The 15,931-nt window shown below is 46.1% G+C and overlaps 10 non-coding genes across 10 annotated transcripts; all 10 read left to right on the plus strand.

The window, feature by feature from the left end:
• The first annotated feature begins 8,176 nt into the window (after positions 1-8,176).
• TRNAI-UAU (transfer RNA isoleucine (anticodon UAU)) lies at positions 8,177-8,269 on the plus strand. The gene is given in 2 exon segments: positions 8,177-8,214; positions 8,234-8,269. It is a non-coding gene; the product is annotated as a tRNA-Ile (tRNA).
• A 739-nt stretch (positions 8,270-9,008) lies between these two features.
• TRNAR-CCU (transfer RNA arginine (anticodon CCU)) lies at positions 9,009-9,081 on the plus strand. The gene has a single exon. It is a non-coding gene; the product is annotated as a tRNA-Arg (tRNA).
• Positions 9,082-9,947: 866 nt separating this feature from the next.
• Positions 9,948-10,040, plus strand: TRNAI-UAU (transfer RNA isoleucine (anticodon UAU)). The gene is given in 2 exon segments: positions 9,948-9,985; positions 10,005-10,040. It is a non-coding gene; the product is annotated as a tRNA-Ile (tRNA).
• Positions 10,041-10,779: 739 nt separating this feature from the next.
• On the plus strand, positions 10,780-10,852 carry TRNAR-CCU (transfer RNA arginine (anticodon CCU)). Its single transcript has one exon. It is a non-coding gene; the product is annotated as a tRNA-Arg (tRNA).
• An 867-nt stretch (positions 10,853-11,719) lies between these two features.
• TRNAI-UAU (transfer RNA isoleucine (anticodon UAU)) lies at positions 11,720-11,812 on the plus strand. The gene is given in 2 exon segments: positions 11,720-11,757; positions 11,777-11,812. It is a non-coding gene; the product is annotated as a tRNA-Ile (tRNA).
• A 447-nt stretch (positions 11,813-12,259) lies between these two features.
• Positions 12,260-12,332, plus strand: TRNAR-CCU (transfer RNA arginine (anticodon CCU)). The gene has a single exon. It is a non-coding gene; the product is annotated as a tRNA-Arg (tRNA).
• Positions 12,333-13,199: 867 nt separating this feature from the next.
• TRNAI-UAU (transfer RNA isoleucine (anticodon UAU)) lies at positions 13,200-13,292 on the plus strand. Its single transcript is given in 2 exon segments — positions 13,200-13,237; positions 13,257-13,292. It is a non-coding gene; the product is annotated as a tRNA-Ile (tRNA).
• Positions 13,293-13,739: 447 nt separating this feature from the next.
• TRNAR-CCU (transfer RNA arginine (anticodon CCU)) lies at positions 13,740-13,812 on the plus strand. Its single transcript has one exon. It is a non-coding gene; the product is annotated as a tRNA-Arg (tRNA).
• Positions 13,813-14,679: 867 nt separating this feature from the next.
• TRNAI-UAU (transfer RNA isoleucine (anticodon UAU)) lies at positions 14,680-14,772 on the plus strand. The gene is given in 2 exon segments: positions 14,680-14,717; positions 14,737-14,772. It is a non-coding gene; the product is annotated as a tRNA-Ile (tRNA).
• A 447-nt stretch (positions 14,773-15,219) lies between these two features.
• Positions 15,220-15,292, plus strand: TRNAR-CCU (transfer RNA arginine (anticodon CCU)). The gene has a single exon. It is a non-coding gene; the product is annotated as a tRNA-Arg (tRNA).
• Positions 15,293-15,931: the final 639 nt, after the last annotated feature.

Here is a 15,931-nt window from a genome sequence, read left to right on the forward strand (position 1 = left end):
GGGACCAGCTGACATCGCACAGTCTGAAGAAGCCGTAGGGAGGGGAGTGAGAGGAGAGGATATGCACTGCGCACGGGCACGGATCACAGGCCCGCGGTGGGATTACATTAGACGACACTGCGAGGCGGGATCTCGGCCAGCGCACCCGCACAGGCGCAGCCAGCCTGACACCAAATGAGGTCAGAAGACGGGCAGCGCAACATGTGTGCATGGCCAAGGGCTAACCTAACAGCGCAGGCTCCGGGACAGATTCAAACAACGCTGAGGAGGGGGCGCACGGCGCCAAGGGGGTAAAAATGATGGCTGTGCTGCGTCACACGACAAAGGAAAGTTCCACCTACCGGACGGTTTAACGCTGTGTGGGGACACATTTCATAAGTGTTTGGTTCAGCATGTGCAAGGAGCATCACGAAAAGAGGCACTTTTTCCCTTTGCATCATTACTGCTGCACAAGGTGGCTCCTTCAGTAACAAACGCCTGGGGGGGGGGGGGGGGGTCAGGTTCCCTTACATTTAACTTGTTGTGCCTGCGTGGCGGTCGCAGTACACGTTGCCGTATACACAGCAGGGGAACAGCTGGCGGTGCTGAACCCCACTAACACATTGGCGAGGTGTTTGGCTCTGTGTGTACAGCACTTCTGGACGGCAACTGGCGGTGTTGGAGCCCAGGGACAGGTGGAGGAGGAGGAGGTTGGAGGAGGTTGGAGGGATTGCCACACACACAGCAGGGGAACAGCTGACGTTACTGAACCCCAATAACAGAGGAGGGACTGTTGACTGTGCGTACAGCACTTCTGGACGGCAACTGGCGGTGTTGGAGCCCAGGGACAGGTGGAGGAGGAGGAGGTTGGAGGAGGTTGGAGGAGGTAGGAGGGATTGCCACACACACAGCAGGGGAACAGCTGACGTTACTGAACCCCAATAACAGAGGAGGGACTGTTGACTGTGCGTACAGCACTTCTGGACGGCAACTGGCGGTGTTGGAGCCCAGGGACAGGTGGAGGAGGAGGAGGTTGGAGGAGGTAGGAGGGATTGCCACACACACAGCAGGGGAACAGCTGACGTTACTGAACCCCAATAACAGAGGAGGGACTGTTGACTGTGCGTACAGCACTTCTGGACGGCAACTGGCGGTGTTGGAGCCCAGGGACAGGTGGAGGAGGAGGAGGTTGGAGGAGGTTGGAGGAGGTAGGAGGGATTGCCACACACACAGCAGGGGAACAGCTGACGTTACTGAACCCCAATAACAGAGGAGGGACTGTTGACTGTGCGTACAGCACTTCTGGACGGCAACTGGCGGTGTTGGAGCCCAGGGACAGGTGGAGGAGGAGGAGGTTGGAGGAGGTTGGAGGAGGTAGGAGGGATTGCCACACACACAGCAGGGGAACAGCTGACGTTACTGAACCCCAATAACAGAGGAGGGACTGTTGACTGTGCGTACAGCACTTCTGGACGGCAACTGGCGGTGTTGGAGCCCAGGGACAGGTGGAGGAGGAGGAGGTTGGAGGAGGTAGGAGGGATTGCCACACACACAGCAGGGGAACAGCTGACGTTACTGAACCCCAATAACAGAGGAGCGACTGTTGACTGTGCGTACAGCACTTCTGGACGGCAACTAGCGGTGTTGGAGCCCAGGGGCAGGTGGAAAAGCAGAGGAACACAATGTAGGCCGAAGCCTGAGAAAGTCGAAAGGGAACCTTTAACCCCCCCCCCAAGGCGTTTGTAGCTGAAAGAGCCAGCTTGTGCAGCACAAAAGATGCAAAAGGAAAAGGTGGCTCTTTTCATCATGCTCCTTGCAAACACAGAACTAAACACTTATAAAATGTGTCCCCTGAAGCCGTGAAACCGTCCCGGAGGTGGGACTTTCCTTCGTAATATGACGCAGCACAGCCATCATTACTACCCCCCCGCCGCCGTGCCCCGGCTCCTCAGCGTTGTTTGATTCCGTCCCGGAGCCTGCGCTGTTATGTTATCCCGTGGCCAGGCACACTTAGCGCTGCCCATCTTCTGACATCATTTGGTGTCAGGCTGGCTGCGCCTGTGCGGCCGCGCTGGCCGAGAGCCCGCCTCGCAGTGTCTTCTGATGTAATCCCACTGGGGGCCTGGGATCCATGGCCATGCGCAGTGCATATCCTCGCCTCTCACTCCCCTCCCTACGGCTTCTTTTTCAGACTGTGCGGTGTCACGGCCGTGGCATGCTATTAGGGACCAGCTGACACCGAACAGTCTGAAGAAGCCATAGGGAGATGAGTGAGAGGTGGAGGTTCAGATATGCACTGCGCATGTCCATAGATCCCAGGCCCCCAGTGGGATTAAATCAGAAGACACTGCGAGGCGGGCTCTCGGCCAGCGTGGCCGCACAGGCGCAGCCAGCCTGACACCAAATGATGCCAGAAGACGGGCAGCGCTAAGTGTGCCTGGCCACGGGATAACATAACAGCGCAGGCTCCGGGACGGAATCAAACAACGCTGAGGAGCCGGGGCGCGGCGCCGGGGGGGTAGGAATGACGGCTGTGCTGCGTCATATTACGAAGGAAAGTCCCACCTCCGGGACGGTTTTACGGTATCAGTGGACACATTTTATAAGTGTTAAGTTTTGCGTGTGCAAGGAGCAAAACCAAAATAGCTACCTTTTTCCTTGTGCAGCATTACTGCTGCAGAAGGTGGCTCTTTCAGTAACAAACGCCTTGGGGGGGGGGGGGACAGATTCCCTTACATTTCAGTTGTTGTGTCAGCGTGGCGGTCGCATGACACATTGCCGGCTACACAGCTGGGGATCAGCTGACGTTACTGAAACCCAATAACACTGGGTCGTATGTTTTGACTGTGCAGACGGCACGTCTGAGCCTCAACTGGCGGTGTTGGAGCCCAGGAATTTAAGTTCAGGTGGTAGAAAGATGAACACAACAGGAGACCTGGATAACGTATACAGTGACCTAATTATTTAATCAGGAGGAGGAGTGGCAAATTCCTGCGAGATCCAGGCCTTGTTCATTTTCAGAAAAGTAAGCCGGTCAACGTTATCGGAGGATAGTCGCATGCGACGGTCAGTTAGTACACCACCTGCAGCACTAAAGACACGTTCCGATAATACACTGGCCGCAGGGCAAGACAGCACCTCCAATGCATACTGGCTTAGCTCTGGCCATGTATCCAGCTTTGAGACCCAAAACTTGAAAGGGGAAGAGCCGTCTGGGAGTACAGCAAGAGGGCAAGACATGTAGTCTGTCACCATCTGACGGAACCGTTGCCTCCTGCTGACTGGAGCCGTCTGTGATGGTGTAGACTTTTGTGGGGGGCACACAAAACTGTGCCACAGTTGGGCCATACTGGTCTTGCCTTGGGCAGAGGCACTGCTTCTGCTCCCTCTTTGTGCAGAGCCTCCACCACTGCCTGGACGCACTGAGCTGCTTTGGAATGCAGTAGCAGCACTTCTCTCAGTTGGAATGGAGAAGATGATGGAACTGACCAGTGTGTCTTGGTACTCCCGCATTTTTCGCTCCCGGTTCAACGGTGTGATGAGGCTTTCTACGTTGTCCCGGTAGCGAGGATCGAGGAGGGTGAACACCCAATAATCAGACATGTTGAGAATGTGGTCGATGCGGCGGTCGTTTCTCAGGCACTGCAGCATGTAATCCACCATGTGCTGCAGACTGCCAACTGCCCAAGAAACGCTGTCCCCAGCTGGAGGCGTGATCTCTGCCCGCTCGTCATCACCCCACCCTCGCTGTACACACTGAGTACTGGACAATTGTGTAACTCCCTCCTCTGGACGGATGTCTTCCTCCTCCATTGACTCCTCCTCATCCTCCTCACAAACTGTCCCCTGCCTACGCGTTTGTGAGGAACCACGTGGCGCTGACTGTCCAGAAGATGATGGAAGTGGTGAATCCTCATCCTCCACCTCTTCCACAACATCATCCCTTAGCGCTTGCAGTGATTTTTCAAGCAGGCAGATAAGGGGGACAGTCATGCTGACTAGTGCATCATCTGCACTCGCCATCCGCGTGGAATAATCAAAGGGACGCAAAACCTGGCAGACATCCTTCATAGTGGCCCACTCTGTGGTTGTGAAGTCTGTACGGCGCTGACTGCGACTTTTTTGCGCCTGATACAGCTGGTACTCCATTACAGCTTGCTGCTGCTCACACAACCGCTCCAACATATGTAACGTGGAATTCCACCTGGTAGGTAGGTCACATATGATGCGATGTTCCGGCAGGCGGTGTCGGCGCTGCAGAGCCGCAATGCGCGCTTTTGCCGTGCTGGAACGCCGCAAGTGAGCACACTCTAGGCGGACCTTGTGCAGCAGTGCATCAAGATCCGGATAGTCCCTCAAAAAACTCTGCACGACCAAATTGAGCACATGTGCCAGACATGGGATGTGAGTGAGGTTGCCGAGGCCCAGGGCTGCCACCAGATTTCGGCCATTATCACACACTACCATGCCTGGCTGGAGATTCGCTGGCTCAAACCACACATCGCTCTCCTGCTTGATGGCATTCCAGAGCTCCTGCGCTGTGTGGCTACGATTCCCCAAAAAAATTAATTTCAAGACGGCCTGTTGACGTTTGGCCACGGCTGTGCTCATGTCGGTCGTAACAGGTACACGTTCATCACGGGTCCATGTGGAGGTGGACTGTGACGGCTCCTGCAGCGATGATTCTGAGGAACTGGTGTAAGAGGAGGAGTCAATGCGTACAGAATGGATTCCTGCAATCCTTGGAGTGGGCAGGACACGTCCTGCGCCACTCGCACGGTCTGTACCCGGCTCAACTACATTAACCCAATGGGCAGTGAGGGAAAGGTATCGCCCCTGTCCATGTTGACTGGTCCACGCATCGGTGGTGAGGTGGACCTTGCTACTGACGGCGTTCAGTAGCGCGTGTTTTATGTGTCCCTCCACATGCTTGTGCAGGGCAGGGACGGCTTGCCTGCTGAAGTAAAAGCGGCTGGGCACATTGTACTGTGGGACTGCCAATGACATCAAGTCACGGAAGCTGTCAGTCTCCACCAGCCTGAATGACAGCATTTCCAGTGACAGAAGTTTGGCAATGCCTGCAGTCAGAGCCTGTGCTCGTGGGTGGTTTGACGAGAAAGGCCGCCTTTTCTCCCATGCCTGTACTACCGATGGCTGTAGACTGGGCTGGGAGTGTGTGGATGACTGGGAAAGTGGTGCTGCGGGTGGAATGACAGCGGGTCTCTGGACAACAGGGCCAGAGGTTCTTCCACGGCGATCCTGGGAGGAAGCCGAACCAGCTGCGTGTGAGCTAGAGGAAGAGGCAACACGAGCTGAAGAGGTGGTAGCTGCCGCTGTTGGTTGGCCTAGCTCTTCAGTGTGTTTGTCTAACTCCGCCGGGTGCCTGTTGCGCACATGTTTCCACATGTTGGAGGTATTGAGGTTGGCGACTTTTTGACCTCTTTTGATTTTTTGATGACACACCTTGCATCTGACATAGCAAATGTCATCTGCAACTGGGTCAAAAAAGGACCAGGCACTGCAAGTCTTGGGAGCCCCCCTTTTGACTTTTGGAAGAGACATGCTCCTTACGGGTGCCAAAGCGGAGGCTGCAGGATCCGCAGTCTTCCCCCTCCCTCTCCCTCTTTGGGCCGTACGGGGAATCTCTTCCTCAGAGCTGCTCCCACCACCTTCCTGTCCCTGACGCCAAGATGGGTCAAGGACCTCATCATCTACACTACCCTCTGCCCCCAACTGCTCCTCCTGGGTAGTCTCAGCAGCAGAGCACGCACCAGTAAGTGGCACCTGAGTGTCATCATCAGCTGATGCGGCCTGCGAGGTGGTGACCGGAGCCACTGGCCCACCCGCCTCTTCAGAGGAAGACAGAAAAAGCGGTTGGGCATCACTGCACCCTGCCTCTTCTTCCATTTCTCCAATGCTGCTTGGCTGGCCCCCTGTTTCCAAGCCAAGAGATGATTCAGAGAACAGAAGTAGAGACTGCTCCTGTCCTGGGATCTCTGTCTGCCTGGGCAATTTTGCAGGTGGTGAAGAGACAGATGGCTGCTCTCCAGTGCTCTGTGTCTGAGAGGATGTGGCACTAATGGAAGTTGATGCATTAGCTGCCATCCATCCCACAACGGCTTCAATTTGGTCTTCACGCAGCAGCGGTGTACGGCGCTCGGCGACAAAGCTGCGCATGAACGACTGTTCCCTTGTGAAAGTGGGTGCTGATGACTCACCGGTGCCCGCAGCAGGCACAGAATCCCCACGTCCCCTCCCTGCTCCGCGCCCACGCCCACGCCCACGTGCCTTACTCACTGCCTTCTTCATCTTGGTTGACTGATAAAGATAAGCAGAAAAGTACTAACGGCTTTGTGTGCTTATTCCTGAGCAACTCCTCCTAACAGGTATAAGACACACTAATTTTCTAAAGTGTGGACTAGACTTGAATATGAGCTAATGTGGCCTACACAAATGTAAAGTGGTGTGTAACTGGTGTGTTTGGTGAACTTTATTATTTATTTATTTTTTTGGGGCTGAACTGACAACGGATAGAGCTGCAATCACACGGAGACCGTGCAGACAGCCGTAAACGGCGCTGCAAGGCCCAAAAACCCTCCTCTACTTTATCCTATGTAGTGTTTTTCCACAAATTAGCTGGAGACGGGTGGAAAGACACTAATAGGATTTTTTAAAATAAATTAGCAGCAGACTACACTACTTTGAAAAAAAAGAAAATTGATTTGGCGGTATGACGCAGTGAAAAACCCTGAGCTGCAGACAACCAGGCTACGGCTGCTCACAGACTACAGGGCGAGCTGCAGTCACACGGAGACCGTGCAGACAGCCGTAAACGGCGCTGCAAGGCCCAAAAACCCTCCTCTACTTTATCCTATGTAGTGTTTTTCCACAAATTAGCTGGAGACGGGTGGAAAGACACTAATAGGATTTTTTAAAATAAATTAGCAGCAGACTACACTACTTTGAAAAAAAAGAAAATTGATTTGGCGGTATGACGCAGTGAAAAACCCTGAGCTGGAGACAACCAGGCTATAGCTGCTCACAGATTACAGGGCGAGCTGCAGTCACACGGAGACCGTGCAGACAGCCGTAAACGGCGCTGCAAGGCCCAAAAACCCTCCTCTACTTTATCCTATGTAGTGTTTTTCCACAAATTAGCTGGAGACGGGTGGAAAGACACTAATAGGAATTTTTGGAAAAAATGTGCAGCAGCCTGCACTACTTCAAAAAAAAAAAAAAAAAGGACAGTATGAGGCAATGAACCACCCTCCCTGAACTGAATACAACCAGCTATGGATGGCCTATGTGGCTGCACTCAGACTAGAGAGTGGGCTGCACTCACACACACACACACAGAGAGACCTTGCAGATCGCTGTGAAAACAGCGCTACAAGGCAAAAGGAAGGTGAATAGTAGGTGAACACAGCGGTTGCTAAATTAGCCTTTGGAAAGCACAAAGAAGCAAATCGCTATCTCTAAACTGTCCCTCAGTCAGCAAACAGCGTCCTGTCACTAACTGAATTCACAGCAGAGTGATCGCAAAATGGCGCCAGCGACTTTTAAACTGCATCATGACATCATTTCAGCAGCCAATCACAGCCATGCCAGTAGTTTCATGCCCTCCATGCTGAACAGGATGTGCCCACACTTGAAATCATTCTCATTGGCTGAATTTCTGCATTTTGAATCTGGGAACTTCCGATTCCGGTATCCGATACGCGGCAAGTATCGGAATCCCGGTATCGGAATTCCGATACCGCTAGTATCGGCCGATACCCGATACTTGCGGTATCGGAATGCTCAACACTACTGACAACACCTCTTTACGCTGCTGTTAACACAGGATCTAGGAATCACAAAAGGTGATGTCACAGATGACCCTGCAGCCCCTGAATTCAGAAGAATTTTTTATATCGTCAATGTCTGTTCATTGCAGCAAATGTAAGTGCGCATTTCCTGAAGAAAAAAAAAACAAAAAAAAAAACAGCATGTTTAAGTCTAAAATGACCCAGCGTCCAGTGTATAAATTTCTCATTTTCATTTTTAATAAAGATTGTGATATGGTAAAATATATATTGTCAAACATTATAATAAAACCTTAGAAACCTGTTGTAAGCAATCATTAATTTTCTGAAGAACTATCCCATTTCAATTTTTTTTTTTAATCAAATTTATGTCATAGCGTTGTACCCAGTCAGCTCCAGTGGCGCAATCGGTCAGCGCGCGGTACTTATAAAGCAGTAACTGTCGAGTGATGCCGAGGTTGTGAGTTCGACCCTCACCTGGAGCATTCTATTCTTGCCTTCGTTTTGTATTTTTTACTACTGAAGTCGTTGAATCGGTTCATGATCTAGTGTCAAGATTAAGGCTACGTTCACATTTGCGGTCAGCGCCGCAGCGGCGCCGCATGCGTCATGCGCCCCTATACTTAACATGGGGGCGCATGGACATGCGTTGTGCTGCGTTTTGCGCCGCATGGCCGCAAGCGTTGGACGCAAGAAACGCTTCAAGTTGCATTTTTTTTGCTTCCAACTTGCGGGCAAAAACGACGCATGCGGCGCAAAACGCAGCGTTTTAGCGTGCGTTTTGCCGCGTTTTTGTTTGCGTTGTGCGCTGCGGCGCCGACGCTGCGGCGCACAACGCAAATATGAACGTAGCGAGAGAAATTTCAACGAGATATTTGTTGTTTAAATTTTTGTATTTTTTTAAATTGCCGCAGGTTGGACAAGTCTATTGAGTCCCACCGTAATCTGGTGTCATAATTGAAAGGGAAATGTGGAAGATATCTATTTAGTTTTTCAGGCTTCTGGCAGTCCAATAAACTTTCCATCATCGGCATTGATAACGTACAGTGACCCGACAAAGTTAGCCCTGGCTCTCTTCTAAAATAAAGATTCATGTGCATTCGGACGGTTTGTTTCAATTTGGAGTTCAAACGTACAAGATCGTCCTTGATAACTCAATCAAAAGTGAGTGATTCACTCTTGTGGTAACCAAAGAAAGTCTGGATATTTAAGCTACACCATCAAGCCCCAGTGGCCTAATGGATAAGGCACTGGCCTCCTAAGCCAGGGATTGTGGGTTCAAGTCCCATCTGGGGTGCTTGTTGATTTCCCTTTCCAACAGTTTCTCATGGAAGGTTGATGGTGCAGGTGTAAACTGTTCTCCTTGTGTTGTTTCTTTGTAAATTAGTTCTTGCAAACCTCTACCCTTTACAACGATCCATTCCATGTACTGAGAGAAGTGTTAACACGCAATTGTGTGGGGCCGACAAACATAGCATCTTAATTGTTTGCATCATCATTTATGACCCAAATAACAAAGAGTATCTTTTCTAAGATATGGATATGCTTTCAACCACACAATATTGGCAAATATCAAAATCAAAAATTATAATTGAAAAATGTAAACGGTTTTTGAAACATTTTGGACAACGTTCTTTTTTTCATATCATGTTCTTTCTTACAAAACAAAATGAGTAATCTTTCAATTTTCACCCTGGCCACTGGGAATATTTTGGACTCAAACATCCTGTCGTTCTAGAGCAGTTTTGCTTAATATCAGAGGTATGGTTACAAAGACTGACAACACCTCTTTACGCTGCTGTTAACACAGGATCTAGGAATCACAAAAGGTGATGTCACAGATGACCCTGCAGCCCCTGAATTCAGAAGAATTTTTTATATCGTCAATGTCTGTTCATTGCAGCAAATGTAAGTGCGCATTTCCTGAAGAAAAAAAAAACAAAAAAAAAACAGCATGTTTAAGTCTAAAATGACCCAGCGTCCAGTGTATAAATTTCTCATTTTCATTTTTAATAAAGATTGTGATATGGTAAAATATATATTGTCAAACATTATAATAAAACCTTAGAAACCTGTTGTAAGCAATCATTAATTTTCTGAAGAACTATCCCATTTCAATTTTTTTTTTTAATCAAATTTATGTCATAGCGTTGTACCCAGTCAGCTCCAGTGGCGCAATCGGTCAGCGCGCGGTACTTATAAAGCAGTAACTGTCGAGTGATGCCGAGGTTGTGAGTTCGACCCTCACCTGGAGCATTCTATTCTTGCCTTCGTTTTGTATTTTTTACTACTGAAGTCGTTGAATCGGTTCATGATCTAGTGTCAAGATTAAGGCTACGTTCACATTTGCGGTCAGCGCCGCAGCGGCGCCGCATGCGTCATGCGCCCCTATACTTAACATGGGGGCGCATGGACATGCGTTGTGCTGCGTTTTGCGCCGCATGGCCGCAAGCGTTGGACGCAAGAAACGCTTCAAGTTGCATTTTTTTTGCTTCCAACTTGCGGGCAAAAACGACGCATGCGGCGCAAAACGCAGCGTTTTAGCGTGCGTTTTGCCGCGTTTTTGTTTGCGTTGTGCGCTGCGGCGCCGACGCTGCGGCGCACAACGCAAATATGAACGTAGCGAGAGAAATTTCAACGAGATATTTGTTGTTTAAATTTTTGTATTTTTTTAAATTGCCGCAGGTTGGACAAGTCTATTGAGTCCCACCGTAATCTGGTGTCATAATTGAAAGGGAAATGTGGAAGATATCTATTTAGTTTTTCAGGCTTCTGGCAGTCCAATAAACTTTCCATCATCGGCATTGATAACGTACAGTGACCCGACAAAGTTAGCCCTGGCTCTCTTCTAAAATAAAGATGCATGTGCATTCGGACGGTTTGTTTCAATTTGGAGTTCAAACGTACAAGATCGTCCTTGATAACTCAATCAAAAGTGAGTGATTCACTCTTGTGGTAACCAAAGAAAGTCTGGATATTTAAGCTACTCCATCAAGCCCCAGTGGCCTAATGGATAAGGCACTGGCCTCCTAAGCCAGGGATTGTGGGTTCAAGTCCCATCTGGGGTGCTTGTTGATTTCCCTTTCCAACAGTTTCTCATGGAAGGTTGATGGTGCAGGTGTAAACTGTTCTCCTTGTGTTGTTTCTTTGTAAATTAGTTCTTGCAAACCTCTACCCTTTACAACGATCCATTCCATGTACTGAGAGAAGTGTTAACACGCAATTGTGTGGGGCCGACAAACATAGCATCTTAATTGTTTGCATCATCATTTATGACCCAAATAACAAAGAGTATCTTTTCTAAGATATGGATATGCTTTCAACCACACAATATTGGCAAATATCAAAATCAAAAATTATAATTGAAAAATGTAAACGGTTTTTGAAACATTTTGGACAACGTTCTTTTTTTCATATCATGTTCTTTCTTACAAAACAAAATGAGTAATCTTTCAATTTTCACCCTGGCCACTGGGAATATTTTGGACTCAAACATCCTGTCGTTCTAGAGCAGTTTTGCTTAATATCAGAGGTATGGTTACAAAGACTGACAACACCTCTTTACGCTGCTGTTAACACAGGATCTAGGAATCACAAAAGGTGATGTCACAGATGACCCTGCAGCCCCTGAATTCAGAAGAATTTTTTATATCGTCAATGTCTGTTCATTGCAGCAAATGTAAGTGCGCATTTCCTGAAGAAAAAAAAAACAAAAAAAAAAACAGGATGTTTGAGTCTAAAATGACCCAGCGTCCAGTGTATAAATTTCTCATTTTCATTTTTAATAAAGATTGTGATATGGTAAAATATATATTGTCAAACATTATAATAAAACCTTAGAAACCTGTTGTAAGCAATCATTAATTTTCTGAAGAACTATCCCATTTCAATTTTTTTTTTTAATCAAATTTATGTCATAGCGTTGTACCCAGTCAGCTCCAGTGGCGCAATCGGTCAGCGCGCGGTACTTATAAAGCAGTAACTGTCGAGTGATGCCGAGGTTGTGAGTTCGACCCTCACCTGGAGCATTCTATTCTTGCCTTCGTTTTGTATTTTTTACTACTGAAGTCGTTGAATCGGTTCATGATCTAGTGTCAAGATTAAGAGAGAAATTTCAACGAGATATTTGTTGTTTAAATTTTTGTATTTTTTTAAATTGCCGCAGGTTGGACAAGTCTATTGAGTCCCACCGTAATCTGGTGTCATAATTGAAAGGGAAATGTGGAAGATATCTATTTAGTTTTTCAGGCTTCTGGCAGTCCAATAAACTTTCCATCATCGGCATTGATAACGTACAGTGACCCGACAAAGTTAGCCCTGGCTCTCTTCTAAAATAAAGATGCATGTGCATTCGGACGGTTTGTTTCAATTTGGAGTTCAAACGTACAAGATCGTCCTTGATAACTCAATCAAAAGTGAGTGATTCACTCTTGTGGTAACCAAAGAAAGTCTGGATATTTAAGCTACTCCATCAAGCCCCAGTGGCCTAATGGATAAGGCACTGGCCTCCTAAGCCAGGGATTGTGGGTTCAAGTCCCATCTGGGGTGCTTGTTGATTTCCCTTTCCAACAGTTTCTCATGGAAGGTTGATGGTGCAGGTGTAAACTGTTCTCCTTGTGTTGTTTCTTTGTAAATTAGTTCTTGCAAACCTCTACCCTTTACAACGATCCATTCCATGTACTGAGAGAAGTGTTAACACGCAATTGTGTGGGGCCGACAAACATAGCATCTTAATTGTTTGCATCATCATTTATGACCCAAATAACAAAGAGTATCTTTTCTAAGATATGGATATGCTTTCAACCACACAATATTGGCAAATATCAAAATCAAAAATTATAATTGAAAAATGTAAACGGTTTTTGAAACATTTTGGACAACGTTCTTTTTTTCATATCATGTTCTTTCTTACAAAACAAAATGAGTAATCTTTCAATTTTCACCCTGGCCACTGGGAATATTTTGGACTCAAACATCCTGTCGTTCTAGAGCAGTTTTGCTTAATATCAGAGGTATGGTTACAAAGACTGACAACACCTCTTTACGCTGCTGTTAACACAGGATCTAGGAATCACAAAAGGTGATGTCACAGATGACCCTGCAGCCCCTGAATTCAGAAGAATTTTTTATATCGTCAATGTCTGTTCATTGCAGCAAATGTAAGTGCGCATTTCCTGAAGAAAAAAAAAACAAAAAAAAAAACAGCATGTTTGAGTCTAAAATGACCCAGCGTCCAGTGTATAAATTTCTCATTTTCATTTTTAATAAAGATTGTGATATGGTAAAATATATATTGTCAAACATTATAATAAAACCTTAGAAACCTGTTGTAAGCAATCATTAATTTTCTGAAGAACTATCCCATTTCAATTTTTTTTTTTAATCAAATTTATGTCATAGCGTTGTACCCAGTCAGCTCCAGTGGCGCAATCGGTCAGCGCGCGGTACTTATAAAGCAGTAACTGTCGAGTGATGCCGAGGTTGTGAGTTCGACCCTCACCTGGAGCATTCTATTCTTGCCTTCGTTTTGTATTTTTTACTACTGAAGTCGTTGAATCGGTTCATGATCTAGTGTCAAGATTAAGAGAGAAATTTCAACGAGATATTTGTTGTTTAAATTTTTGTATTTTTTTAAATTGCCGCAGGTTGGACAAGTCTATTGAGTCCCACCGTAATCTGGTGTCATAATTGAAAGGGAAATGTGGAAGATATCTATTTAGTTTTTCAGGCTTCTGGCAGTCCAATAAACTTTCCATCATCGGCATTGATAACGTACAGTGACCCGACAAAGTTAGCCCTGGCTCTCTTCTAAAATAAAGATGCATGTGCATTCGGACGGTTTGTTTCAATTTGGAGTTCAAACGTACAAGATCGTCCTTGATAACTCAATCAAAAGTGAGTGATTCACTCTTGTGGTAACCAAAGAAAGTCTGGATATTTAAGCTACTCCATCAAGCCCCAGTGGCCTAATGGATAAGGCACTGGCCTCCTAAGCCAGGGATTGTGGGTTCAAGTCCCATCTGGGGTGCTTGTTGATTTCCCTTTCCAACAGTTTCTCATGGAAGGTTGATGGTGCAGGTGTAAACTGTTCTCCTTGTGTTGTTTCTTTGTAAATTAGTTCTTGCAAACCTCTACCCTTTACAACGATCCTTTCCATGTACTGAGAGAAGTGTTAACACGCAATTGTGTGGGGCCGACAAACATAGCATCTTAATTGTTTGCATCGTCATTTATGACCCAAATAACAAAGAGTATCTTTTCTAAGATATGGATATGCTTTCAACCACACAATATTGGCAAATATCAAAATCAAAAATTATAATTGAAAAATGTAAACGGTTTTTGAAACATTTTGGACAACGTTCTTTTTTTCATATCATGTTCTTTCTTACAAAACAAAATGAGTAATCTTTCAATTTTCACCCTGGCCACTGGGAATATTTTGGACTCAAACATCCTGTCGTTCTAGAGCAGTTTTGCTTAATATCAGAGGTATGGTTACAAAGACTGACAACACCTCTGTACGCAGCTGTTAACACAGGATCTAGGAATCACAAAAGGTGATGTCACAGATGACCCTGCAGCCCCTGAATTCAGAAGAATTTTTTATATCGTCAATGTCTGTTCATTGCAGCAAATGTAAGTGCGCATTTCCTGAAGAAAAAAAAAACAAACAAAAAAACAGGATGTTTGAGTCTAAAATGACCCAGCGTCCAGTGTATAAATTTCTCATTTTCATTTTTAATAAAGATTGTGATATGGTAAAATATTTATTGTCAAACATTATAATAAAACCTTAGAAACCTGTTGTAAGCAATCATTAATTTTCTGAAGAACTATCCCATTTCAATTTTTTTTTTTAATCAAATTTATGTCATAGCGGTGTACCCAGTCAGCTCCAGTGGCGCAATCGGTCAGCGCGCGGTACTTATAAAGCAGTAACTGTCGAGTGATGCCGAGGTTGTGAGTTTGACCCTCACCTGGAGCATTCTATTCTTGCCTTCGTTTTGTATTTTTTACTACTGAAGTCATTGAATCGGTTCATGATCTAGTGTCAAGATTAAGAGAGAAATTTCAACGAGATATTTGTTGTTTAAATTTTTGTATTTTTTTAAATTGCCGCAGGTTGGACAAGTCTATTGAGTCCCACCGTAATCTGGTGTCATAATTGAAAGGGAAATGTGGAAGATATCTATTTAGTTTTTCAGGCTTCTGGCAGTCCAATAAACTTTCCATCATCGGCATTAATAACGTACAGTGACCCGACAAAGTTAGCCCTGGCTCTCTTCTAAAATAAAGATGCATGTGCATTCGGACGGTTTGTTTCAATTTGGAGTTCAAAAGTACAAGATCGTTCTTGATAACTCAATCAAAAGTGAGTGATTCACTCTTGTGGTAACCAAAGAAAGTCTGGATTTTTAAGCTACTTCATCAAGCCCCAGTGGCCTAATGGATAAGGCACTGTCCTCCTAAGCCAGGGATTGTGGGTTCAAGTCCCATCTGGGGTGCTTGTTGATTTCCCTTTCCAACAGTTTCTCATGGAAGGTTGATGGTGCAGGTGTAAACTGTTCTCCTTGTGTTGTTTCTTTGTAAATTAGTTCTTGCAAACCTCTACCCTTTACAACGATCCTTTCCATGTACTGAGAGAAGTGTTAACACGCAATTGTGTGGGGCCGACAAACATAGCATCTTAATTGTTTGCATCGTCATTTATGACCCAAATAACAAAGAGTATCTTTTCTAAGATATGGATATGCTTTCAACCACACAATATTGGCAAATATCAAAATCAAAAATTATAATTGAAAAATATAAACGGTTTTTGAAACATTTTGGACAACGTTCTTTTTTTCATATCATGTTCTTTCTTACAAAACAAAATGAGTAATCTTTCAATTTTCACCCTGGCCACTGGGAATATTTTGGACTCAAACATCCTGTCGTTCTAGAGCAGTTTTGCTTAATATCAGAGGTATGGTTACAAAGACTGACAACACCTCTGTACGCAGCTGTTAACACAGGATCTAGGAATCACAAAAGGTGATGTCACAGATGACCCTGCAGCCCCTGAATTCAGAAGAATTTTTTATATCGTCAATGTCTGTTCATTGCAGCAAATGTAAGTGCGCATTTCCTGAAGAAAAAAA

Source organism: Ranitomeya variabilis, chromosome 5, assembly GCF_051348905.1.
Source record: "Ranitomeya variabilis isolate aRanVar5 chromosome 5, aRanVar5.hap1, whole genome shotgun sequence".
Taxonomy (NCBI): Eukaryota; Metazoa; Chordata; class Amphibia; order Anura; family Dendrobatidae; genus Ranitomeya; species Ranitomeya variabilis.